Raw genomic sequence first — 27,398 nt, forward strand, 5'->3', positions numbered from 1 at the left:
TTACTGACCCAACTCACCCCCACAAACTTTTGTTTATTCACTGATAGATCATTTATTAACAACACATTAAAGGAACCTATGATTATGAAGAAAGATATCTGGGAATTTATTCTGGTGGAGTTCTGGATCTGGACAAAATGAAGCAAATCCTCTTTCTGACCCCTAGCTCCCTAAAGGGCAGAGTCCAAGGTTTCTTTAGAAGGGAAAACAGGAAGGAATGACAACCAGAAGTATAGGTGACATAGTAGGAGATGATTGGGAAATGACTTGAATACCCACAATCTTTTGAAGATGAGTGTTTTAGGATATTAATTCCCAATTAGACATTGATTTTAATAATAATTATTATTGTTGTAATTAATGGAGAGAAAGAGAGAGTGCTTGATGAGCAAATATCTGTCACTTCCTTGGTATAGGGATTAAGTGCCACCTATACTGATTAATAAGATAAAGTAGGTTGAGCATATGTTTCAGTCAATTATTTAACCCTGGCAGAGGGTTAAGTGATGGCTAAAACTATCCCATGGGTATTAAATGGATCCTCATGTTTATTTTGGAAATACTTTTTGTTTCCTTTTCTGACAATCCTAGGAGTTGGAGGTAGAGGAGAGGAGAGAGAAAATACTGAATTGAGGATAGAAGTAGATCTCTCTAACACTAAGCCCCATCCAATCCCTATATTGATCACATTCTCACAGGGTACCTGGAGTCAGGAAGACCTGAGTTCAAATCTGACCTCAGACACAAATTTATGACCCTGGGGAAGTCACTTAACCCTGCTTGTCTCAGTTTCTTTATCTGTAAAATGAACTGTAGAAGAATATTTTACCAAGAAAACCCCAAATAGAATACTGAAATGACTGAACAATAAAATGTCTAGATGTACACTGTCAGAATGGAGATAGGTTGTTAGCCTTGGAGTCAGGAAGACTAATATTCAAGTCTTGCTTCTGTTACCTACTGGCTGTGTGACACTAGGCAAATCACTTGATTTTTCAATGACCCAAACAATTGATTTTTCAATGACCCAAACAATTGAAGACTATAAATTTCAGGTGAACTCTCAATCTATATCATTGGAGGGAATTCCCTACACAAAGACATCAAGGATATGGCCATCTACTCCAACAACAACAAAGAATTCACTCTTATATTTCTCTTAATTTAAATGAAGTAGTGCTTTATGGTGGATTAAGCACTCAATTTTGGAATCAGGAAGCCTAAATTCAAGTCCCATCTCTTAACATTTTCTTTTCTTTTTTTTTTTTAGTTTTTTTTATTCTCATTTTGTACAAATGTTTTTTTTTTACATTAATAAAATATTCTTGTTTACAAGTAAACAAAATACCCCTCCCCCATGAATATAGATAGACTTGCTTGGGTGAAAAAAGTAAAGGGGAGAGAAAAAAATTAAAATTAAAAAAAATAGTAATAATTGTAGGTATGGCCAGGTGGTGCAGTGGACGAAGCACCAGCCCTGGAGCCACGAGCGCCCAAGTCCATATCCAGCCTCATAAACCCAATAATCACCCAGCCATGTGACATGCAAGCCACCCGATCCCCACTGCTCTGCAAAAAACCAAAAAGAAGAAAAAAAAAAGACCCAAAATAAAATAAAATAGTAAAAATAGCAGGGGCGGCTGGGTGGCAGACAGAGCATTGGCCCTTGAGCCAGGAGCACCTGGGTCCAAATCTGGCCCCAGGCACCCAAAAATCACCCTGCTATGCGACCCCAGGCAGGCCACCCAGCCCCATTTGCCCTACACCCTCCCCCAAATAATAACAAAATGTGCTTCAGTCTTTTGCTCCAACACCAACAACTCTGTCATGGGTGGATCACATTCTTTATAAGTCCATCACAAAAGTTACTTCCATATTTTTCCAACGTTGCCATTGCTGATAGCAACACCCTCCTTTCTTATTTCCCCACTACCATGTACTATATTTTCTCTCTCCTTTCACTCTGACTCTGCTGTAGGGTAGCTGAGTGGTGCAGCAGACAGATCCCTGGTCCTGGGGCCAAGAAGCCCTGAGCCCCCATACCACCCCTTAGGCCCAGAATCCACCTGGCCCCAATGGTTCTGGTCAGGCCATCCAATCCCAGCCCCTTGCAAGAAGTAAAACAGAAAATGTGTTATATCTGACTACTCTTCCCCCATGGTCCATCCTCTCCTCCTTTATTCACATCCCCACCCCTTCCCCCTGCTCCCCCCTCCTTCTTACTCCAGATGCCTATACCCCATTAAGTATATTTGCTGTTTCCTCTCCTAGCCATCTCTGATGAGAGTAAAGGTTACCTCTTTCCTCCTTGCCTCCCCCCTTCCATATCATTGCAATAGCTCATTGTAATAAAGAAAAATCTTATTATATGAAATAGCTTGTGCTTCAACTATAAAAGCTCCCTCTACCTGCTCTATTAACTGAGAAGGTTCACATGAGTCTTATCAGTGTCATTTTTCTATGCAGGAATACATGCAGTTCATCATCATTAAGTCCCTCATATTTTCCCCCTCTCCTCCAATCTCCATGCTTCACCTGAGTCCTGTATCTGAAGATCAAACCTTCTGTTCAGCTCTGGCCATTCCAACAGGAACATTTGAAATTCCCCTGGTTGATTGAAAGTCCATCTTTTTCCCTGGAAGAGGACATTCAGCCTCGCTGTGTAGTTCATTTTTGGCTGCATTCTAAGCTCTTTTGCCTTCTGGTATATTATATTCCAAGCCCTACGAGCTTCCAGTGTAGCTGCTGCTAAGTCCTGTGTGATCCTGACTGCAGCTCCATGATATTTGAACTGTGTCCTTCTGGCTGCTTGTAATATTTTCTCTTTGACTTGGGAGTTCTGGAACTCGGCTTTAATATTCCTGGTTTTTTGGGATCTCTTTCTCGGGGGGGGATCGGTGGATTCTCTCCATTTCCATTTCTATTTTGCCCTCTGCTTCTAGAATATCAGGGCAATTTTCCTGTAGTAATTCTTTGAAAATGATGTCAAGGCTCTTTTCCTGATCATGACTTTCAGGTATTCCAATAATTTTAAAATTATCTTTCCTAAGTCTGTTTTCCATATCAGTTGTTTTTTCAATGACATATTTCACATTTTCTTCTAATTTTTCATTTTTTTGGTTTTGAAGTATTGATTCCTGATTTCTGGCAAATTCATCAATCTCCCTCAATTCTATTCTTTGTCTGAAGGATTTGTTCTCCTCAGAGTTTTCTTATCTCTTTTTCCATCTGGCCAGTTTTGCTTTTGAAAGCATTCTTCTCCTCAATAACTTTTTGAACTCTTTTATCCATTTGACCTAAGCTGGTTTTTAGCATGCTATTTTCTTCAGCATTTTTTTTGGATTTCCTTGACTAAGCTGCTGACTTCATTTTCATGTTTTTCCTGCATCTCTCTCCTTTCTTTTCCCAGTTTTTCTTCCAACTCCCTCATTTGATTTTCAAAGTCTTTTTTGAGCTCTATCATAGCCTGAGCCCAATTTCTGTTTTTCTTGGAGTCTTTAGATGCAGGAGCTTGTGCTTCCTCATCTTCAGACTGAGTATTTTGATCCTTTTTGGGCTCATTTGCAAAATATTTCTCAATGGTCATCCTCTTGTTTCTTTGCTTGCTCATTTTTCCAGCCTAAGCCTGTTTTTTGGGGTGCTTCCTGAGCTTTTTGGACACTCCCACAAGGGTCTCAGTGTGTGAGGCTCTGTCCTCCCTCCTGGTCTGTGAATGACCATATGCACCGCCCTCTGCCATGGGGCCGAGGTGGGGGGGGGCGCTGCTGTTCTATGGGGGAGCCTAGACTGGGATCAGGATCTGAATGTGGTCAGAGCCCCAGAGTCCTGTTCCAGGGGCAGAGGACAGAGCTAGGCAGTCTCTCTCTCTTCACTCCCCTCCCTCAGCTCAATAGGCTCATGCCCTGGGGGCTCCTGCTTACCAGCTCTGCCTGCTTCTGTTTCCGGATCTGGGCTGCCGAGAGACCAAGCTGCTCCCTGTGTGCCCTGAGGGCTGGGCTCCACATGCTCGCTCTGGCAGAGGTCCTCCACTGTTCCCCCACTTTGTACCCAGTTCTCCCCGGGGTGCAGCTCAGGAGACTCCCCCACTGCTGTGAGCCGCAGCTCCCAGCGCCCTGGGGCTGCCTCTGGGAGGCTGAAGTTCTTTCGTTCTGGTAGGCCACCCCTCCAGCTGGCTGCCCCTCCGACCCCCGGGGAGTAGAGCCTTTCTGCTCTTTTCCAGGTTACCTTGAGTAAGAGAACTGCCTCACTGGGTCCCTTTGTGGGTTCTGTCTCTCGAAAGTTTAGTTAGAGTACTTAGTTTATGAGTTTTTATCAGAGAGCTCCTAAGACTTGATCCCTTCATGTCACCATCTTGGCTCCGCCCCCTCTCTTAACATTTTCTAGGTGACTTGGACATGTCGCTTAATCTCTTTGGCCTCAGTTTCTTCTCTTGTAAAATAGTATTAAGTTGATTTCTTTTGATTAGATGAAGAAATTCCTTCTACCAATGCAGGTCAGTATCTCTGCATTTTATGGTCTTAGAGATTTACTTGGGCTATGTAGATAGTAATTAATGGCTAAGGGTCACCCAACACTGTGTCAGATACTTTTTCCTGGTTCCAAGGCCAGGTCTTAGACACAGTTTCAAGCTACTTGCCTCACAGGATTGTTGTTGAGGAATATATTTTGCAAACTATTTAGTATAATATAAATGTTTACTATTTAGCATTCTCACCTATATCACACGTAAGGCTTCTCTGACCAGGAACAGGGATCTTAAGGACTAAGTTGCTGCTGCTAATCCTGGGTTTTTGCAAGTGAGACCTGACCCAGGGGAACCGAAGACTATTCCCTTACCTAAAGAAATACCATTATTGCAATATAGTTATTTTGTTCCAAAGATCAACTTCTCCTTTTCTTTGATGGGGAAAGGCAGAAATTAGAATCTCACACAAGACTGATCAAAAACACTGGGACAGGGGTGGCTAGATGGCGCAGTGGATAGAGCACCGGCCTTGGAGTCAGGAGTATTTGAGTTCAAATCCGGCCTCAGACACTTAATAATTACCTAGCTGTGTAGCCTTGGGCAAGCCACTTAACCCCATTGCCTTGTAAAAATCTTAAAAAAAAAAAAGAAAGAAAAACACTGGGTCAACAAAAATGAAAAACCTATCAATCCACATGAATTAAAAATATAAAGGAAAATCTAAAAATGGACATGATACTTCATGATTATATAATGATTGATAATTTATAAAGCATTTTCTGTACAACAACTTTATAAGGTAGTCAATTAACAATAACTTGGCTCATTAATTAGTTTTTTTAATATACATATAATCTGAAAATATATGCAAGGCAAGGTGCTATAGGAGAAACAACAACAACAAAAAAGATTCAGTCTATCCTCTAGGAGTTTACAAAGAATTAAAAAATAATGAAATAACACATCTGTGATACAATATAATATAAAAACAGCAGTTCTCAAAGTGTGATCCTCAGATTTCTGAAAGACCCTTTGGGGAGATGGCAGGGGAGAAAGGCTACAAGGTCAAAACTATCTTCAAAATATTATGAAGCATTATTTTCTTATTAAAAACAGCTCCCTTTATCAAATCATATGTGTCACTAGATTTTCTTCCAATATTTCAACCAAAACAAAATATCACAACAGAATGGATCATATGTGAGAATCTGTCTCCTATTAAACAAAACACTAAAGAAATTTGTAAAAAAAATACATAAAACAATGATATTCTTCTTGCTAATCTTTGTGTGTCTTGGAAAATATTTTTTCATATAAAATTTTATTGTTTATATTAACTTGTAATGATTTGTTTAAATGAATTAACAATTACAAAAACTTTAAACCATTTTAATTTTTAATAAAATAAATATTCATAGATATGATAAATATAAATAAAAGATCTTTGAATCTTCAACAATTTTTAAGAGTATATATAAACTAAGGGGCAGCTAGGTGGCACAGTGGATAAAGCACTGGCCCTGGAGTCAGGAAGATCTGGGTTCAAATCTGGTCTCAGGCACTTAATAATTACCTGTGTGGCCTTGGGCAAGCTACTTAACCCCATCTGCCTTGCAAAAACCTTAAAAAGAAAAAAAAAGAGTATATAAAGTAGGGGCAGGTATGTGTCATAGTGGATAGAGCACTGACCCTGAAGGCAGGAGGACCTGAGTTCAAATTCAACCTCAAACACTTACTACTTAGCTGTATGACTTTGGGCAAGACACTTAACCCTGTTACCTTGCACAAATAAAAAAAACAAACAAAAAAGAGAATATATAAAGTCATCTGAAACCAAGAAGTTTGAGAACAAATTGGGTATAACATCCATATAAATGATAATAAGAATAAGGGCTACAGAAATCCATCAGAACAAGAAATTACTTAAAATTAAGGTAATCAGGAAGGATTCATGGTGGTGGTTGGGGGTGGGGGCGGGTCTGGACCTTATACTATAAGTAGCATCCTAATAATTTGAGAATGGGTCTGAAGTGGCCCAAGGAGGCAAGACAAACAAAGAAAGGAGGTAATAATGTACAGAATGAATTTTAAATAACCATAAGCTGACTCATTTGTAAAGGGTAGTAGAAAATAACCCAGCATGCAGCTTGTATTCAACCTGTGATGGGCCTTTAAGATGACACCAGGAATTTTTATTTCATTTAGTCAATTATTCAATTACACTTATCAAATATATTTTATTTATATTCAAAGTACTTAAGAAAAAAACAAAGTTTATATAGACAAAGTCCCTGTCTTCTTGGAGCTTTCAGTCTAGAATGGGGGTAAGAGACATATACAATTGGAATACAAATACTACATAAGGACATTATAGTTGCAAAATAAAATATTGTGTGATGTCTGAAGAAGAATGTCATTAGGGCTGAAGTTGGGGAAAGATAATAGTTGATTTGGGCTTTAAAGGATGGATAGAAATTCAACAGGAGAAACATAAAACATATTCCAAGTGTGGGAAACATATCAAAGTAGGGGAGCATAAGGTATGTTCTACAGGAACAGAGTAGTCCAATTTGACTAGAAAATACATTGCAGATCAAAAGCAAACTCCAGGGAGGAGCCAAGATGGTGACAAAAGCATATCCTGTCTTAGGAGCTCTCTCATAAAACGCATAAATTAAGGACTCTAACTAAACTTTCAAGAGACAGAACCTACAAAGGGACCCAGCGAGGCAGTTCTCCTGCTCAAGGTAACCTGGAAAAGAGCATAAAGGCTCTGCTCCCCGGGAGGGGAAGCCCGCTGGAGGGATGGCCCGAGCAAAAGACTTTCAGCCTCCCGGAGGCAGCCCCAGGGCACTGGGAGCATGGCTCACAGCAGTGGGGGAGTTTCCTGATCTACACCCCAGGGAACACCAGGCACAAATTGGGGGAACGGGGGCGGGGGGGGGGACCTCTGCCAGAACATGCACATGAAGCCCAGCCCTCAAGGAACACAGCGAGCATTGTGGCCAGGGCAGTCCTGATCCAGGAAACAGAAGCAGGCGGCGCCAGTAAGCAGGAGCCCCCAGGGCATGAGCCCATTGAACCCAGGGAGGGGAGTGGAGAGAGAGAGAGAGAGAGAGAGAGAGAGACTACTGAGCTCTGTCCTCTGCCCCTGGAACAGGACTCTGGGGCTCTGACCACATTCAGCAGGCCCCCCCCACCTCAGCCCTGTGGCAGAGGGGGGCGCTTATGGTCATTCACAGACCAGGAGGGAGGACAGAGCCTCATACACTGAGACCCTTGTGGGAGTGTCCAAAAAGCTCAGGAAGCACCCCCAAAACAGGCTTAGGCTGGGAAAATGAGCAAGCAGAGAAACAAGAGGAACACCATTGAGAAATATTTTGCCTGTGATCCCAAGGATCAAAACACTTAGTCTGAAGATGAGGAAGCACAAGCTCCTGCATCTAAAGACTCCAAGAAAAACAGGAATTGGGCTCAGGCTATGACAGAGCTCAAAAAAGACTTTGAAAATCAAATGAGGGAGTTAGAAGAAAAACTGGGGAAAGAAATGAGAGAGATGCAGGAAAAACATGAAAACGAAGTCAGCAGCTTAATCAAGGAAATCCAAAAAAATGCTGAAGAAAATAGCATGCTAAAAACCAGCTTAGGTCAAATGGATAAAACAGTTCAAAAAGTTATTGAGGGGGGCGGCTAGGTGGCATAGTGGATAATGCACCGTCCCTGGAGTCAGGAGTACCTGGGTTCAAATCCAGTCTCAGACACTTAATAATTACCTAGCTGTGTGGCCTTGAGCAGGCCACTTGACCCCGTTTGCCTTGCAAAAACCTAAAAAAAAATAGTTATTGAAGACAAGAATGCTTTAAAAGAGATAAGGAAAAAGAGATAAGAAAGCTCTTTGAGGAAAACAAATCCTTCAGACAAAGAATAGAACTCAGGGAGATTGATGAATTTACTAGAAATCAGGAACCAATACTTCAAAACCAAAGGAATGAAAAATTAGAAGAACATGTAAAACATCTCATTGAAAAAACAACTGATATGGAAAACAGATTTAGGAAAGATAATTTAAAAATTATTGGAATACCTGAAAGTCATGATCAGGAAAAGAGCCTTGACATCATTTTCAAAGAATTACTACAGGAAAATTGCCCTGATATCCTAGAAGCAGAAGGCAAAATAGAAATGGAGAGAATCCACTGATCCCCCCAGAAAGAGATCCCAAAAAACCAATCCCCAGGAATATTATAGCCAAGTTCCAGAACTCCCAAGTCAAAGAGAAAATATTACAAGCAGCCAGAAGGACACAATTCAAATATCATGGAGCTGCAGTCAGGATCACACAGGACTTAGCAGCAACTACATTGGAAGCCTGTAGGGCTTGGAATATAATATACCGGAAGGCATAAGAGCTTAGAATGCAGCCAAGAATCGACTACCCAGCAAGGCTGAATGTCCTCTTCCAGGGAAAAAGATGGACTTTCAATGAACCAGGGAAATTTCAAGTGTTCCTGTTGGAATGGCCAGAGCTGAACAGAAGGTTTGATCTTCAGATACAGGACTCAGGTGAAGCACGGAGATTGGAGGAGAAGGGGAAAATATGAGGGAACTTAATGATGATGAACTGCATGTATTCCTGCATAGAAAAATGACAGTGATAATACTCATATGAACCTTCTCAGTTAATAGAGCAGGTAGAGGGAGTTTTTATAGTAGAAGCACAGGAGAAAGCTGAATTTGAAGATAAAATATGGTGTAAAAATGGAGTCAATAGAAAAAAGGGAAATGTAATGGGAGAAAGAAAAAGGAGAGGGGGAATAAGCCAAGCTATTTCATATAATAAGATTTTTCTTTATTACAATGAGCTATTGCAATGATATGCAATTGGGGAAGACAAGGGGGAATGAGAGAATCTTTTCTCTCATCAGAGGTGGTTAGGAGAGGAAAACAGCATATATACTCAATGGGGTATAGACATCTGGAGTAAGAAGGGCGGGGACAGGGGGAAGGGGGATGATGTGAGTGATGGAGGAGAGGATGGACTGGGGGAGAGTGATCAGATATAACACATTTTCTTTTTTACTTCTTCCAAGGGGCTGGGATTGGATGGCCTGTCCGGGACCATAGCACCAGGTGGATGCTGGGCCTAAGGGGTGGTATGGGGGCTCAGGGCCTCTTGGCCCCAGAGCCGGGCATCTGTCTGCTGGGCCACTCAGCTACCCTACAGCAGAGTCAGAGTGAAAGGAGAGAGAAAATATAGTACACAATAGTGGAGAAATACAAAAGGAGGGAGTTGCGATCAGCAATGGCAACGTTGGAAAAATATGGAAGTAACTTTTGTGATGGATTTATCATAAAGAACGTGATCCACCCGCGACAGAGTTGTTGGTGTTGGAACAAAGACTGAAGCACATTTTTTTATTATTATTATTTTGGGGGGGGTGCAGGGCAAATGGGGCTGGGTGGCCTGCCTGGGGCCGCATAGCAGGGTGATCGTTGGGTGTCTGAGGCTGGATTCGGACCCAGGTGCTACTGGCTCAAGGGCCAGTGCTCTGTCTGCCACCCAGCCGCCCCTACTATTATTACTGTTTTATTTTATTTTATTTTAGGTCTTTTTTTTGTTTATGTAGGGCAGTGGGGTTGGGGGGGGGCTTGCATGTCACACAGCTGGGTGATTGTTGGGTGTACAGGGCTGGATATGGGCTTGGGTGCTACTGGCTCCAGGGCTGGTGTTCCGTCCACTGCACCACCTGGCCATACCCACAATTATTACTATTATGTTTTTAATTTTAATTTTTTCTCTCCCTTTTCCTTTATCGCTCAAGTCTATATTTTTGGGGGGAGGGGGTACTTTGTTTACTCTTAAACAAGAATATTTTATTAATGTATAAAAAATTGTACAAAATGAGAATAAATATTAAATTACAAAAAAAATTTTGAAAAAAGCAAAAAAAAAAAAGAAAATAGATTGTACATAGCAAGTAATTTGAGGCTGTCTTCATGGGGCATTCTATATATATAGTGTGGACAATTGGATTTGATTGAATGTATGTTTATAATAATCTAAGCATCTATACAAATATACAGTTTCCTGAACATCTGCAATTTTTTAATATTTTGTATTATGATTTTGTACCATCTTAACAATGTTTCTAATAAATATGACTTAGAACTCTCTTCAAATTGAATGGTATTGACATGATTTCAAAACTTCCAGAATGAATCAAATTGGTATTGTGGGATAGTTTACATGTCATCAGCTTTGCATCTGTCATTGAAGTAAATTTCAGAATATATCAATATTGGGACTATTATGAACACTTCCAGGGCAAAGCCAAGATGGCAGCGTGAAGCTAGGAAGCTCCCAGAGCTTTTCCCCATGTAACATTAAATGAAGATTTTACACAGACATTACAGCTACAGATCCTGCCCCCCTCAAATATAGACATTGTGGAGGATCCTCAGTGAAGGTCTGTCTCTTCCATTGAAAAGGGGAAGTAAAGCTCAGCTAGGCAGGAGAGCAGAAAGACAGTGGGTAACTTCTGTTCATGGTGCAGCCCAGGTCAGGACATTTAGATAGCAAGCCAGCAGGGAGGGTCACATGAAGGTCCTAACATCAAATCATGGAAATAATCAACCATTTCATCCAAGAAAAGGAAAAGAATGAGACATCAGACCAAAATTTATGAGATACAGACACAGCATTTTTGTTTTTAGATTTTTCAAGGCAATGGGGTTAAGTGGCTTGCCCAAGGCCACACGGCTAGGTAATTATTAAGTGTCTGAGGTCGGATTTGAACCCAGGTACTCCTGACTCAGAGGCTGGTGCTCTATTCACTGCCACCTAGCCGCCCAATACAGCAGTTTTTAGGGGAAAATGTTTTATCTCTAAATGCTTATATGAATAAAATAGGGAGGGAGATCAATAACTGGATATGCAACTGAAAATGTCAGAAAAAGAACAAATTAAAGATCCCCAATTAAATACCAAATTAGAAATTCTGAAAATCAAAGGAGGGATTAATAAAATTGTAAGCAAGAAAACCATTGATTAATAAATAAAACTAAGAGTTGATTTTATGAAAAAAATAATGAAATAGATCAACCTTTGGTTAATCTGAGGAAAAAAATAGAAAGAATTCCAAATTACCAGTATCAAAAATGGAAAGGGAAGGAGGAAATTAAAGAGATAATTTGGAGCTATTTTTCCCAACTGTATGACAATAAATTTGACAACCTGAGTGAAATGAATGAATATTTACATTACAAACTACCAAGAGAAAATAAAATATTTAAATAACCCCATTTCAGAAAAGAAATTGAAGAAACCATCAAAAAAATCCCTATGAAAAAGTCTCCAGGTCCAGAAGGATTTACATGTGAATTCTACCAAACATTTAAGCAACAATTAATTTCAATTCTACATAAACTTTTTAAAAAATAGAAAAAAGGAGTTCTATCAAATTCTTTTTATGACACCAATATGGTGCTGATACTTAAATCAGGAAGAGGCAAAACAAAGAAAATTATAGACCAATCTCCCCAATAAACATTTATGTAAAAATCTTAAATAAAATTTTAGCAAAGAGTTGAAAAGTTATTTACTAGGATAATATACCATGATCAGGTAGGCCTTATATCAGGTAGACAGGGATGGTTTAGTATTAGGAAAACACTCAACATAATTGAATATATCAATAACAAAACCAATAGAAATCATATGATTATCTCAATAGATGCTGAAAAAGCCTTTGACAAAATATAACATCCATTCTTAATAAAAACATTAAAGAATACAGTTTTTCTTAAAATATAGGCAGTATCTATCTAAAACCATCAACAAATATTATATGTAATGGGGATAAACTAGGAACATTTCCAGTAGGATCAGGGATGAAATAAAGATGTCCATTATCACCATTACTATTCAAAATAGTATTAGAAAAGTTAACTTTCACACTAAGAAAAGAAAAAGAAATTGAAGGAATTTGAATTGGAAATGAGGAAGCAAAACTTTCACTATTTGCAGATGATATGATGGTATACTTAGAGAATTGTAGAAAATCATCTAAAAAACTATTTGATACATCAACTTCACCAAATTAGTAGGATATAAAATAAACCCACATGTATCATCAGCATTTCTTCACATGAACAACAAGGCCCAAGGGCAAGAGAAAAAGAAGGAAAATTCCATTTAAAATAACTTCAGACAATATAAATTATTTGGGAAGCTTCCTCCAAGACAAATCCAGAAACTGTATGAACACAATTTCAAAACACTTTTCATACAAATAAAGTCAGTTCTAAATAATTGGAAAAACATCTATTGCTCATGGTTGGGCTGAGCTAATAGATTAAAAATAGCAATTCTAACCAAATTAAAATTGCCATGCCAATTACACTACTAAATAACTATTTTACAGAGCTAGGAAAAATAGTAGCAGAGTTCATCTGAGGTGACCAAAGGTCAAGAATATCAAGGTAACTGATGAAAAAAAATGTACCAGATCTAAAACTATACTATAAAGAGGAGTCATCAAAATGGTCTGGTACATGGAGTAATGACCAGTGAATTAGAATAGGTACAAAAGAAACAGTAGTAAATGACTTTCAAAATCTATTGTTTGACAAACACAAAGACATTAGCTTCTGGGATAAGATCTCACTATTCGACAAAAACTACTGGGAAAACTTGAAAATAATATGGCAAAAGCTAGGCATAGACACACATCTCACCCCTTATACAAATATAAGATCAAAATAAGTACAGGATTTAGACATAAAGGACAAGACTATAGACCAATTAACAGATTAAGATATACTCTTGTCAGATCTATGGAAAAGTGAGAAAATTATGATCAAACAAGAAATAGGGTACAACATAAACTGCAAAATGAATGAGTTTGACAATATTAAATTTAAAAGTTTTTGCACTAAGTGGCACAGTGGCCTTGGGCAAGCCACTTAACTCCATTTGCCTTGCAAAAATCCTAAAAAAAAAAAAGTTTTTGCACCAATAAAACCAAAGCTGCCAAGATTAGAAGGAAACAAAAGCTAGGAAACAATTTTTTTTTTAGGTTTTTTGCAAGGCAAATGGGGTTAAGTGGCTTGCCCAAGGCCACACAGCTAGATAATTATTAAGTGTCTGAGACCAGATTTGAACTCAGATACTCCTGATTCCAAGGCTGGTGCTTTATCCACTACACCACCTAGCTGCCCCATAGGGAACAATTTTTACAGCTAAGGATACTGATGTCTCATTTTTAAAATATACAAAGAATTGAAACAAATTTGTAAGATTACAAGTCATTCCCCAAATGATAAATTCCCCAAATGATATGAACAGGCAGTTCTCAAAGAAATTAAAAGCTATATATAATCATTTGGAAAAAAAAGTTCCAAATCATTATTGATTAGAGAATTGCAAATTAAATAACCATGAGGTACCACCTCACACCTATCAGATTGGTTAAGATGATAAAAAGGGAAAACAATCAATGTTGGAAAGGTTATAGGAAGATTGGTACATTCATGTACTGTTGCTGGAGTTGTGACCTAATCCAACCATTCTGGAGAGAAATATGGAACTATGCCCAAAGATCAATAAAACTGACCCAGCAATACCAATGTTAGGCCTATATCCAGAAGAAATCAGAAAAAATGGGAAAAGTCCCACATGTTCCAAAATTTTCATAGCAGCTCTTTTTTGTAATGACAAAGGTTTGGAAACTGAGGGGATGCCCATCAATTGGGGAATGACTGAATAAGTTATGGTATCTGAATACTATGGAGTACCATTGTTCTATAAGAAACCAGAAATGATCAGACTAGAGAAGCACAGAAAGAATTACATGAACTGATTCTGAGGAAAGTGAGCAGAATCAAGAGAACATTGTACACATTAACAACAGCATTGTGAGCTGATCAACTAGGATGGATGTAGCTCTGCTCAGCTAGTTCAGAGAACTGGCACAACCCTGGGAGACCTGTTATGGATCACACCATCCACACAGATGGAAAAAAACCCCCACAGAACCTGAATGAACAATATATTAATTTTCCAAAATTTCTCTTACATTTTTCCTCCCTATCCCATGTTTTCTCTTTTCCCTTAGTCCTAATTCATCATACACAAAATTACTTACATGAATGCTAAACATGTGTAACATATATAACATTCACTAGACTATTCGCCACTGGGGGGAGGAAAGGAGGGTGGAAGAAAATTGTGTAACTTATAAATATGCAAGGGGATGAGTGCTGAAAAACTTTCATAACACATAATTGGAAAATTTAAATAAAATATCAATCAAAAGAAAGAAAAAATAAAAACAAAAGAACAATTATTAGAAAAAAGCAGAAAAATCAAAAAAGGTTAAATAAAGGTCTGTCAACAGTCAATTTGGGATGGTTTGAAATGTTAAAGTAAATATTGTTTCTAAGAGCAAGTAAATTCTAAAAACCATGAAAATACCTAGACACTTTTAGGTAACATCTTCTCATGAAATAACAATCAAGACTTCAACAAAATTTCCACAAGCCATGCCAATATCCATAGGAATCTGTGACTTTTAGCACAGAAATCCCCAAATCTAATTAAATATTAGTCCCTTTTTATTGTTCATGTTTACCTTTTTATGTTTCTTTTGACTTCTGTGTTTTTATTTTGAAGTTTATACTTGGCTCTGGTTTTTTCATCATGAATTTTCAGAAGTCCTCTAATTCGTCAAAGATCGATTTTTTCCCCTCTTATAGGATCATATTTAGTTTTGTTGGATAGGTTAATCTTGGTTATATATGCATTCTTGGTTATCCTATATCTTATGCCTTCTGGAGTAAATCCTACTCTAAGCTTTCTTCATTAGAGTGGAGACTGCAAAATTGTGTGTGATCCAAATTATGAGTGCTTGAGGATAAAGCATTATTTAGTTGTGGTGGTTTTCTTGCTGTTGGTGTTTTTTAATTGAGGCAACTACTAAAAAGAACTCAAGTAAATTCCTGGATTCAAGAAATTGATAATAAAAAGATAGAAATAGAGTGTTGATTGAGGTAATGGCAGAATTAAGTGTCACATTTGTTTGTGCTCTTCCTCCACCAAAATTGGAGAAACCTATATATGTCCAGTGTTCTAAGAAACAAACAGTAGGAATATTGATGAGAGGAAGAATTTTAGTAAAGGTTTAATACAAAGTCTGATCACAGAAGCAAAACTGGACAAAGACTGCTACCCAAAGGAAGCTAGTCAACAAGAATTAAAAAAAATCAAAAAATGTTTTAACTATAAGGGACCTTCAAACTTATCTGACCCAATCCCTTTCTTTTATCTAGGAGAACAATCGGGTTGGTAACAGCTCTCTGATGATACATTTGGAACTTTTAGCATAGGTCCAGAGGCTGGGGACAATTAATTCAATTAGTTCAAACTGAATAGTAACCAATGAAGTAGTCATATATCACAAACACCTAGAACTTCTATGTGGCTAAAAGTATCCAAACATTTATTACAGTGACAGATGGGAAGGAGGGAAGCTAGAGGCTGAGCTGTAATATCTTCATAAGTAGATTAGAATTGTCCAAGTTTCTTTCTGACCTTCTCTGTGAAGGGATCTTGTTTTCTCTTTCTACTCACTGATCTTGGTACAATAAAAAGGTAGGCTCCTTTTCATATCAAATTGAGATGATTAGCAATCTCAGAGGGGGAAGAAATGAATTTAGAGTATTTTTGCTTAGTATTCAAGTATTGTTCCAGAGATACTCATAAAATAAAGTGAAAAATGTAGGGGGTGGGGCAGGGTTTAAAGTACCTTTGTCATATGGTGTTTTTTTTTGGTGTTTTTTTTTTTAGGTTTTTGCAAGGCAAATGGGGTTAAATGGCTTGCCCAAGGCCACACAGCTAGGTAATTATTAAGTGTCTAAGACCGGATTTGAACCCAGGTACTCCTGACTCCAGGGCGTGTGCTTTATCCACTGTGCCACTTAGCCACCCCATCATATGTTTTTTAAAATAATATTCTGGCTATTTCTTTTTTCTGGATTTGCTAAATCTATTCTCTGGCCTATAATAATTTAAAGCAAAAATGGCTGTTTTTAGAAACTTAATCAGTAACTGAGGTATCAATAGAGTCATGTTACACATATCAAACATGCTTTAAATTATAACTACTCAAAATATTACTAATTCTGCCCTATACTTTCCCTGAAGAAGCTTTTTTTCTAGTCAATAGGTGACATTTTTCTTCTGTTTTAAAGATAAGAAAGTAATTTCTTACAACATGTGAGGTAGGCATTACAAACATTATATCTATATAACAGATAAGGAAATTGAGGATCAGAGGAGTAGATTAATTTATCAAATGACTTTGAAGTGACCAAACTCAGGTCTTTTGATTTCAAGTCTAGTATAACTTTCACTAGAACACACCACATAAAAATATTGCAAAAAGGCTTTAGTGTTGAAATTCAATATTTTGAATTTGTGAATTTTCTAAGTATCAAATATTCCCTCATCATAAGATAATGATAAATTGTTGGTTATAAGTAAAAGAGAAATTTTTTAAATTAAATTTAGTTTGTGAGTTTATTTATTGTATTACTATTACCCATTAGTAATGGAATCTCATAGTTAAACTTTTAAAAATCCTTTCATCTAATCCTCTTATTTAAAAATATATAATGAAAGAAAATCTATTTTCTTCATACCTCACTTAACCTCTTTTCCATTTAAAAAGAAAAGGAAAACCTTTGTAACAAATATTGATAGTCAAAACAAATTCCCACTTGCCTATGCCTCATTCTGTACCCCAAATTCACAGCCTCTTTGTCAGGTATCTAGCTCCCTTATTTTGAGAATAAGTAAACTGAACAAGCCAAAAAGTTTACAATATTGATTGCTAGAAGTCTTGCCCTTTTTAAGCTCCCAAATTTCAAGTCATTCTTCTTTTACTTTTTTTTTTTCACCCCAAAATCCTATCAGAATTGAATTCTATTGATTCTTTCTCCACTATGATTCTATGATGCACTTCTTCCCTTCAATTCCTTTAGCATTCACTTTCTTTCACCTCTTTTACTCTTGAAATACTCATTACCCTAGATGATTTTCCACTGGCAATTGAATTCCTCTCCAATAAGTGTTAGAAAGATCCTCCTAAAGTTAGCATGATATTACTTCTCTTCTCAAGAAATAATATGTAATATGTAATAATATGTAATAATATGTAAAACACTACTCCTGAAACAAAAGATTACAGGAGAAAATTACAGAATTATTCAGACAACCAATAAAAATTCCTGCTATCTCTTCTCACTTGCAACCTTAATCCTCTTCAGCAATCCTTTCATTAATCTTTTACTGATCCCCATGTATCTCTAAATCCTCCCTTCTGTCTACTAACATCTCCAAACCCCTCAACTATCTCATTATGTCTTCTCATGACATCCTTAATTCAGTCAAATGGCTCTATTTAGCCATTTCTGTCCCTATCCCCATTACTGTATAACTTTCTTTACAATAGAGATAGTCAAGTATTCAGGTGCCTGCTCTGTACCCGGCCTCTGCCTTTTTCCTTGTCTTTACCAGGTGCCGACCTTAATCTCAAAAATGTTCTGACAACTTGAAACTATCCCCTCCCAGAAGATTTTCCTCACTCTACTTGAGTAATGACCCCTGTAGTCTCCCCTACACATGAATGCTTTCATCCATATATTTATCTGCATGTTTTATAAACCTTCTTCAGTTGTTTCCTTGCGTGTATTCATCTTCCAAACTTGAATATATATAGTCTTTAAGCATACTCTTCTTCTCTTACTGAGCAGCAGGTGTTCAGTAAATGTTATTTTTTAACTAATATGCCATATTGGAGATATGCAATCTTATAACTTGCACCAAGGATAACTGTTCCATTTCTTAGTTTCTTATGCTTTATATTGAAACTTAACAGATATAAAACCCCTATAATCTGATTCCCACATTTTTTCTAGAAATTTCACATTTTATACCCTTCTACAAACCCCTACCCCCATGCCCACCAAGTATTCTATTTCCCAGTCATATTAGCCTATACTGGCTGTCCTCCAAACTAATCAATCCTTCTCCTTAATGTATAAACTGTCCCTCAAGATTCCTCCCTCACCTTATCATCTTAGAGCTCTAGTTTCTTTGAAAGCTCAGCCCAAGTGCCACTTCCTTGATCTCTTGCCTCCTCTAGCTATTGGTATTCTCTTCCCTCAAATTACTTTATATCTACTTATCTAACTATAGTGTTTTCCCCCTTTCGCCACTCATCCATGCAGGATGTAAAACAGCAAGGATTACTTTTTCTTTGTTGTTGTCTCCCTAGCCTTTGTATATAGCAAATAATAAATGTTTTGGAAGATGAATTGAATCTCCCTCCATTCAAGTCACTGTGAAATGAAGCTGGGTCTAGGTTCTGGAAGATAGAAGGAAATGAGAAAAGAATCAGGGATAAAACCAGCTCCAGTAAACCCTGCCAGAGAGGAAAAACTTTTCAAAATATTGAACCAGATAAGGGAAGAGTAGAAGAGAATCAGCATTTTTTTTCTTTTCTTTTTTTTTTGTTTTTTTTGCAAGGCAAATGGGGTTAAGTGGCTTGCCCAGGGCCACACAGCTAGATAATTTTGAGGCTGGATTTGAACTCAGATACTCCTGACTCCAGGGCCAGTGCTCTAGCCACTGCACCACCTAGACGCCCTCAAGAATCAGCATTTCTTAAGCATTGGAATGTCAGTCCTGAGACTTCTAGTTCTTCAATCTTTCCACTGAAAACTTTGCCTCCCAAATCAAGATTTTACATACAAAATAGCATTTTCCCTGTGAGATTCTTTGTAAATTTCTGACCATATTTTTATGGAAAGTCTTTTTTTTTAAGGGTTTTTTTTTTTTTGCAGGGCAAACGGGGTTAAGTTAGCTTGCCCAAGGCCACACAGCTAGGTAATTATTAAGTGTCTGAGACCAAATTTGAACCCAGGTACTCCTGACTCCAGGGCCGGTGCTTTATTCACTGAGCCACCTAGCCGCCCCTATGGAAAGTCTTTTAACCCAGACATTGAGTTGTTTTGTTTTTGCTTTTGTTTTTGTTTTCAGTTTTTACAAGGCAATGGGGTTAAGCGATTTGCCCAAGGTCACAGAGCTAGGTAATCATTAAGTGTCTGAGGTTGGATTTGAACTCAGGTCCTCCTGACTCCAGGGCCACTGTTCTATCCACTGCACCACCTAGCTGCCCCCTGGGTTGTTGTTCTGATCATTCTTCAGATAGCTCAGATGCACATTTTTTTTTATTAAAGATTTTCAGTTTTACAACTTTTCCCCAATCTTACTTCCCTCCCCATCCCCACCACAGAAAGCAATTTGCCAGTCTTTACTTTGTTTCCATCTTGTACACTGATCCAAATTGAGTGTGATGATAAAGAAATCATATCCTTAAGAAACATAAAATATAAGAGATAACAAGATCAGACAATAAGATAAGTTTTTTTCCCCTAAATTAAAGGGAATAGTCCTTGAACTTTGTTCAAACTCCACGGCTTTTTCTCTGGATACAGATGATATTCTCCATGGCAGAGGGCCCCAAATAGTCCTTGATTGTTGGATGGAATGAGCAAGTCCATCAAGGCTGATCATCACCCCCATGTTGCTGTTAGGGTGTACAGTGTTTTTCTGCTTCTGCTCATCTCGCTCACCATCAGTTCATGCAAATCCCTCCAGGCTTCCCTGAATTCCCATCCCTCCTGGTTTCTAATAGAACAATAGTGTTCCATGACATACATATGCCACAGTTTGCTAAGCCATTCCCCAATTGAAGAATATTTACTTGATTTCCAATTCTTTGCTACCACAAATAGGGCTCTATGAATATTTTTGCACAAGTGATGGTTTTACCCTTTTTCATCATCTCTTCAGGGTATAAACCTAGTAGTGGTATTGCTGGATCAAAGGGTAGGTACAATTTTGTTGCCCTTTGGGTGTAGTTCCAAATTTCTCTCCAGATTGGATGAGTTCACAGCTCCATCAACAGTGTAATAGTGTCCCAGATTTCCCACAAGCCTTCCAACAATGATCATTATACTTTTTGGTCATATTGGCCAATCTGAGAGGTGTGAGGTGGTACCTCAGAGAAGCTTTAATTTGCATTTTTCTAATAATTAATGATTTAGAGCATTTTTTCATATGGCTATGGATTGCTTTGATCTCCTCATCTGTAAATTGCCTTTGCAAATCCTTTGACCATTTGTCAATTGGGGAATGGCTTTTTTTTTAAAAAAATATGACACAGTTCTCTGTATATTTTAGAAATGAGTCCTTTGTCAGAATCATTAGTTGTAAAGATTGTTTCCCAATTTACTACATTTCTCTTGATCTTACAGTGGTTTTATCTGTGCAAAAGCTTTTTAATTTAATCTAATCAAAATCATCTAGTTTGCTTTTGGTGATATTCTCCATCTCTTAGTCATAAACTGCTCCCCTTTCCATAGATCTGACAGGTAAACTAGTCCTTGATCTTCTAATTTGCTTATAGTGTTGTTTTTTTATGTCTAAATTCTGTATCTGTTTGGATCTTATCTTGGTAATGGGTGTGAGGTGTTGGTCTAATCTAAGTTTCTTCCATACTAACTTTCAATTTTCCCCCAGCAATTTTTATCAAAGAGAGAGCTTTTATCCCAATAGCTAGACTCTTTGGGTTTATCAAACAGCAGATTACTATAATCATTTCCTGCTATTGCACCTAGTCTATTCCACTGGTCCACCACTCTATTTCTTAGCCAATACCAAACAGTATTGATGACTGATGCTTTATAATATAATTTTAGATCAGGTAGGGCTAAGCCATCTTCTTTTGTACTTTTTTTCATCAAATTCCTGGAAATTCAGATGCACATCTAAGCAGAAAGCAGACAGCTAGGTGGTAGAGTGGACAGAGCATTGATCTTAGAGTCAGGAGGATGGAGGTTTGAATCCAGCCTCAGATACTAGCTGCATGACCCTGGGCAAGTCATTTAACTGTGCCTCTTATTCAGGGCCATCTCTAGTCATCCTGATTCATATCTGGCCTCTGGACCCAGATGGCTCTGGAGAAGAAAGTGAGGCTGGTGACTTCATACAGAAGACTCTCACTCAAATCCAATTCATGTGTTTGTCATGATCTTCTTCTAAAATGTGTCTCTGAATTCAAATGCATCATTTCACATTACACAATACTCCTGAGCATTTCCACCCATATATTACTATCCCTTCATATTCAGCACATCCTAAACTGACCTCCTCATCTTACCCTCCCAACTTCCCTATATGTTTTCCAGATAGTTTGTGAGCCCTTTATCTATCTTCTCAGGTAATGTCCATTTTTTTTTTCTATCATCCAGAGTCAGGAACTGCTGTGTTTTATGTTAAGTCAGGTGTTTTCCCTCATCCTCACCTAATCACACTTCTTGAGACCATGTCCTTTCCTTTTCAGAAAGTACATGAAGACATTCGAATGGTTCAAATAGCCTTTGAGAGTCCTTTCTTGTACCAATTCAACTTACTTTTCTCAGTTTCTGACCTCTGATCACTGACTTTCATTCATTCAATAAACAAAATGAGGTGCTAGGAACTGTGGAATAAGTAGACAAAAATGAAATAGTCCCTACTTTCAAAAAGTTTACATCCTATTAAATTTTCTTTTCCTAAAAATATCTGCTGCTACATTGCATAGATTTCCAATCTTCAAGGATATTTGGCTCTTTCTTCCTTAGCTGATGCCCTCTTCCTTGCCAGACACAAACTAAGTACCTGATTCTTCCAACTTTGATTGCTTCCCTAGATATTGTCTGATAATGCTGACCAGCTGCCTCTAACCAGGTTCATGATCTTTATTCCTCCTAACTAGTCCTGCTTTGTTCCTTACCCAGACCGGAAATCTGGAAGTCATCTTTAATATTTTCATTTAGAGAGATGACTTGATGCAGAGAATATAGAATTAAACCTAGATTCCAGAAGAACTGAGCCCAAATTCTGCCTTAGATACTTCTAGCAATGAAACTGAATAAATCACTGAATCACTGTTTGTTCATCTGCAAAATGGGAATAGTGATACTTTTCCAAGAGTTTGAGCATCAAATGAGATGAGTTATACAAAGTAGTTTTGCAAAAATGTTATATAAATATTAAGCTATTTTATTTATCCATTTTCTTCACCTTGTAACAAGTCCATCTTCTCTTCTTCATTCTCATTTTAACTATCCTAAATTAGATCTTTATCACCTCATACTCATATAAAAATAAATTTCCTACTTGGCCTTCCTATCTATATTTTCTCCACTTCAATCATGTACTATGTACTCATGTGAAATTAATCTTCCTAAAAGATAACTCATCATATCACTACTTTGCTCTAGAAATTGCAATAGCTTCTCATTACATCATCACAGAAGCACAAATCTTTGAGTTGGAAGGGACATTATATATCATCCACTTTCTTATTTTACAGATGAGAAAACTGAAGCTCAGACAGATTGTGACTTGTCCAAGGACATCTAATAAGTAAATTGTAGAAGCAGCATAGTATCTGGCACATAGTTTGTGCTTAATAAAGATTTTTTTCCCATTCATTCCTTATACCACACTACCTCTTGAGTATCAACTTTTCTGTCAGCCTTGAGGTTCACCACAATCTATAAATACTCAGTCAAAGGGAAGCAAAGAACAAATTTTTCAAAGCTTTGAAGGTGAAGGCAAGTTTGAAAGTCCTTTAGACCTAGATAGGAGGGTAGCTAGTGGAACACAGGGTCTCAAAATGAAGCAAAAAGTGTCACTTCCGGGGTGGCTAGGTGGCGTAGTTGGGGCGGCTAGGTGGCATAGTGGATAAAGCACCGGCCTTGGAGTCAGGAGTACCTGGGTTCAAATGCGGTCTCAGACACTTAATAATTACCTAGCTGTGTGGCCTTGGGCAAGCCACTTAACCCCGTTTGCCTTGCAAAAACCTAAAAAAAAAAAAAGTGTCACTTTCAAAAGTACACCAGAGAAAATGTAGGTGGCTCCATGGGTGATACACTGTGGTTAGAATCCAAATTCAATGAGTAAGAGGGAACTTATATCACTTCAGTTATATACCCAAAGGAATTACAGGATGGGCTGATAGTCACAGTATACCAAAATATTTATAAAGGTGTTTTTATGACAGCAAACAAAAAACAGGCAAGTAGGAAGAACAGGGTTCAAATCCTGCCTGTGATTCACATTGGCTGAGTGACTCTAAGCAAATCACTTATCAGTGACAATTCTCAGAAACTATAGGTTTCTTTTTTTTTTAAGGTTTTTTTTGCAACGCAAATGGGGTTAAGTGGCTTGCCCAAGGCCACACAGCTAGGTAATTATTAAGTGTCTGAGACCGGATTTGAACCCAGGTACTCCTGACTCCAAGGCCGGTGCTTTATCCACTGCACCATCTAGCCACCCTGAAACTATAGGTTTCAAAAGCTATCTGTGTGGGTAAAAATGAATCTCTCTGCTGAGAGTTTCCTATATCAATCAAAGCATAGGTCCAGATTTTCTTTTAAATACCTTTGGTGACTTTATGATACTATTGAACCAAAAAATTATAGAGTTGGAGTGATCTTCTTCAGTGATCATCTCATCCAACTTGTACTACCCATGGGTGGTGCCAATGGTCTGGTCCAGTCTAGTCATTCAAGCTTAGGAATGAAATGCAATTTTAAAAAAAACAACCAATTGGTCATAAAATTCAATAAAAAATAAGGTGATATGCAATAAGAGAATTTAAAAGGATACAACTACTAATTCAAGTGGATGTTGCTTCTCTCACTTATATATACACAACAGCAATGCTAGGTCTGAAAGACAACCTGCTGAGCATGAGCATTCCATCAAACCTCTAAATCCCTAGTTCTGAATAGACTGGATTTTTTTTAAACCCCAAGGCAACAAGGAAGCAAGGTCAGTGGTTAAGGTCCTAAATTCCTAGACCAATCAAAACCATAGGATGGCCTTCTTGTCACCTTTTAGACAAACCATCCCAAGAACAAACAACAATAAAGTCAATGCTGATCCTACCAGAGTCAGCTACTCTGTATCCTAAACAGGTTCATACCTTGGGAAATATCAATTAACAAACATTTATTAACTATTTACTACAGACCAGGCACTCTCTATGCCTCTGATGACGTGGCTATTTTTTTTCCAATGAGAATTTCCACCCCTGGGTTATAGTCTCAATTTTAGGGTATTCCTCCATTCTGCTTCATTAAAATTGTCCAAAATTTCAATTGTGAAATCCAGTACATATAAAAATGCTAATACTGTAATTAATTTAACAGTTTATATTGATTTGAAAATCTAGAAAGCTAGGAAAAAATAACAAAATTAATAGAGGAACCAAAAGTCGAGAATATCAAGGATGATAATGGAAAAAAGTATAAAGGAAGAAGGTTTATCAGTACCAGATCTCATAGTATCATATAAAGCAGTAAATATTAAGTCAATTTGGCATACCAGGGTTTTTTTAAGGATACGTCAGTAGGAAAGATTAGGTACACACCACATTGGAGCAAAGGAATGCAGTAGCATTCTGTTAGAAAAACCCAAGACTCAAGCAACTGTGATAAGGATTCATTGTTTGGCAAGAAGGCAGAAAATAGGTATAGATCATATCTCATACTACATGTTAATATAAAGTTTAAATAGACACATGGTTTACATAAAAGGTGATATAATCGCCTTTTTTTGGTTCAATGGTATCATTGAACCACATCATCTCCTAGTTCTGCTTTCTTCAATGCTGCATCAGTTCATCCAAGTTTTCCCAGTTTCTTTGGAAGCTGTCTATTTCATCATTGCTTTTGGCCCTATAATATTCATTACATTCACACATCATAATCATTTGGTTCAAACCTAATGGATCATTTGGTTCAAACATCATTTTTTGATTTAATAGTATCATAAAGTCATCAAAGTTATTTTTAAAAAATCTGGACCTATAATTTCATTGATTTAGGAAACTCTCAGCAGAGAGACTCATTTTTACCCACACAGATAGCTTTTGAAACCTATAAGCAAATTAGAAGAGTAAGGAAGAAGTTACTTTTCAGATGTGGAAAGAGGAAGAGTTCAAGACAAAACAAGAGACAGAAAGAATGACAACATAAAATGAATGATTTTGATTACCTAAAATTTAAAATATTTTGCACAACAGTTTAAATTAGAAGATAGATAAATGAGAGAAATCTTTGATAAAAGGCATATATAAGATATATAAGAAAATATTCCAAATTTATATTACTAAACCATCCCCCCAATAGACAAAGAGTCAAGGAATATGAACAAGCTAATTTCAAAAGAAAGAAATCAAGCTATCAACAGCAACATGAAGAAATGATCCAATTACTAATTACTAGAGAAATATAAATTAAAGCATTTCTGAAGTTGTACCTCACACTCATTGGCAGAGAGGAAGAAAGAGATCAATGACAAATATTGAAGAGGCTGTGAGGAAACAGGCATACCAATGCATTGTTGGTAAAGCTATAAACTGGTTCAGTGATTCTGAAAAGCAGTTTGGAACTATGACTCAAAAAGTTCCTAAATTGTGCAGATCCTTTGTTTCAGAAAGAGATTAAAGAAAGATAAGGACTCAAATCTATAAAAATATTTAAGTAGCCCCAAACTCAAAATTGAGGGAGTGGGAAGTCAAAACTATTTTCATAATGATACTAAGATACTTTAATTCTAATACAATAAATCAGTAGATAGATATAATTCACACAAACAAAAACTCTTTGGGGAATCCTTAATCATTTTTAGGAGGGGTCTTAAGCTTGAAACAGTTAAGAAGTGCTGAGCTAAATAAATTATGATGTGTGAATGAATGAATATTATAGGACCAAAAGAAATGATGAAATAGACAGCTTCCAAACAAACTGGGAAAAATTGGATGAACTGACACAGAGTTGAAGAAAGCAGAACTAGGAGAACAATAGTGGCTAAAAAAATCCAACAACTTTGAAAAACAAAAAAGAAATCAACCTTGAAAGAATTTAGACCTATAATCCATGCAATAATAAACCACAAGTCCAGAGGGAATGAAGAAACCACTACCCACCTCCCGCTAGAGAGATGATGGAATTAAAATGAATAACAAGATACACATTTGGGGACAAGGTCTATGGGGAAATTTGTTTTCTTAGACCTGTGCATATTTGTTACAAGAATTTTCTTTTCTCTTATTGGTGAAGGGAGGGCAGTTGTAAGGAATGATAATAAATGCAATTTTTTTAAAATGACAAAAATATAAAATTCAGGTAATCTGATATGGAGTTTTCCCTTCTCCTATAGGCATTTATCTAGAGTCATCTGTTGTTTGATGTTATACAGAGACAAATAGTGTATCAAGCAATTAATTCTTGAAACTTTTATCAAGCATAAAGCTATCTGGATGATGATATTGGATGAAGATGATACTCCTTTTTTCCTTCTACCTCAAGGAATTCTTATCATGAATTACTTTGACAGTCTAGTGAAATCTGTGGATCCCTTCTCAGAATGTTTTTAAATGCATAAATTAAAATACAAAGAATTATAAAAGCAATTATATTGAAATACAATTAAAATATTTTTTAAACAAATTCATAAATGGGTATCATATTGCTTGCCTTAATGAGTGGGAAAGGGACTAGGAGGAGGAAATTGGGAATGTTAAAAAAAAGAAAAAAGTATAAAAACAAGTTCATGGACCTCAGGTTAAAACCCCTTCCTCTAATCTGTTGTGACCCCCATGAGGTCCCATGAGTATAATTATCATCTCTATGCAAGGAACTCCCAAATCTTTAAATCCAACCCTAGTCTCTCCTGAGCTCCTGCATATCAAATCTCTACATTCCAAAACAGAATTCATTTTCCTGCCCCTCAAAATCCACCTCTCTCTGA

The 27,398-nt window shown here is 37.3% G+C and overlaps 1 long non-coding RNA gene across 1 annotated transcript in view; it reads right to left on the bottom strand.

Annotated features, from left to right (window-relative positions):
• The window catches only part of LOC141521777 (uncharacterized), a 44,799-nt gene that overhangs the window by 8,491 nt on the left and 8,910 nt on the right, over positions 1–27,398 (bottom strand). The gene's annotated exons all lie outside the window — the stretch shown is intronic.

The sequence above is a fragment of the Macrotis lagotis genome, chromosome 4 (genome assembly GCF_037893015.1).
Source record: "Macrotis lagotis isolate mMagLag1 chromosome 4, bilby.v1.9.chrom.fasta, whole genome shotgun sequence".
NCBI classification, from domain to species: Eukaryota; Metazoa; Chordata; class Mammalia; order Peramelemorphia; family Peramelidae; genus Macrotis; species Macrotis lagotis.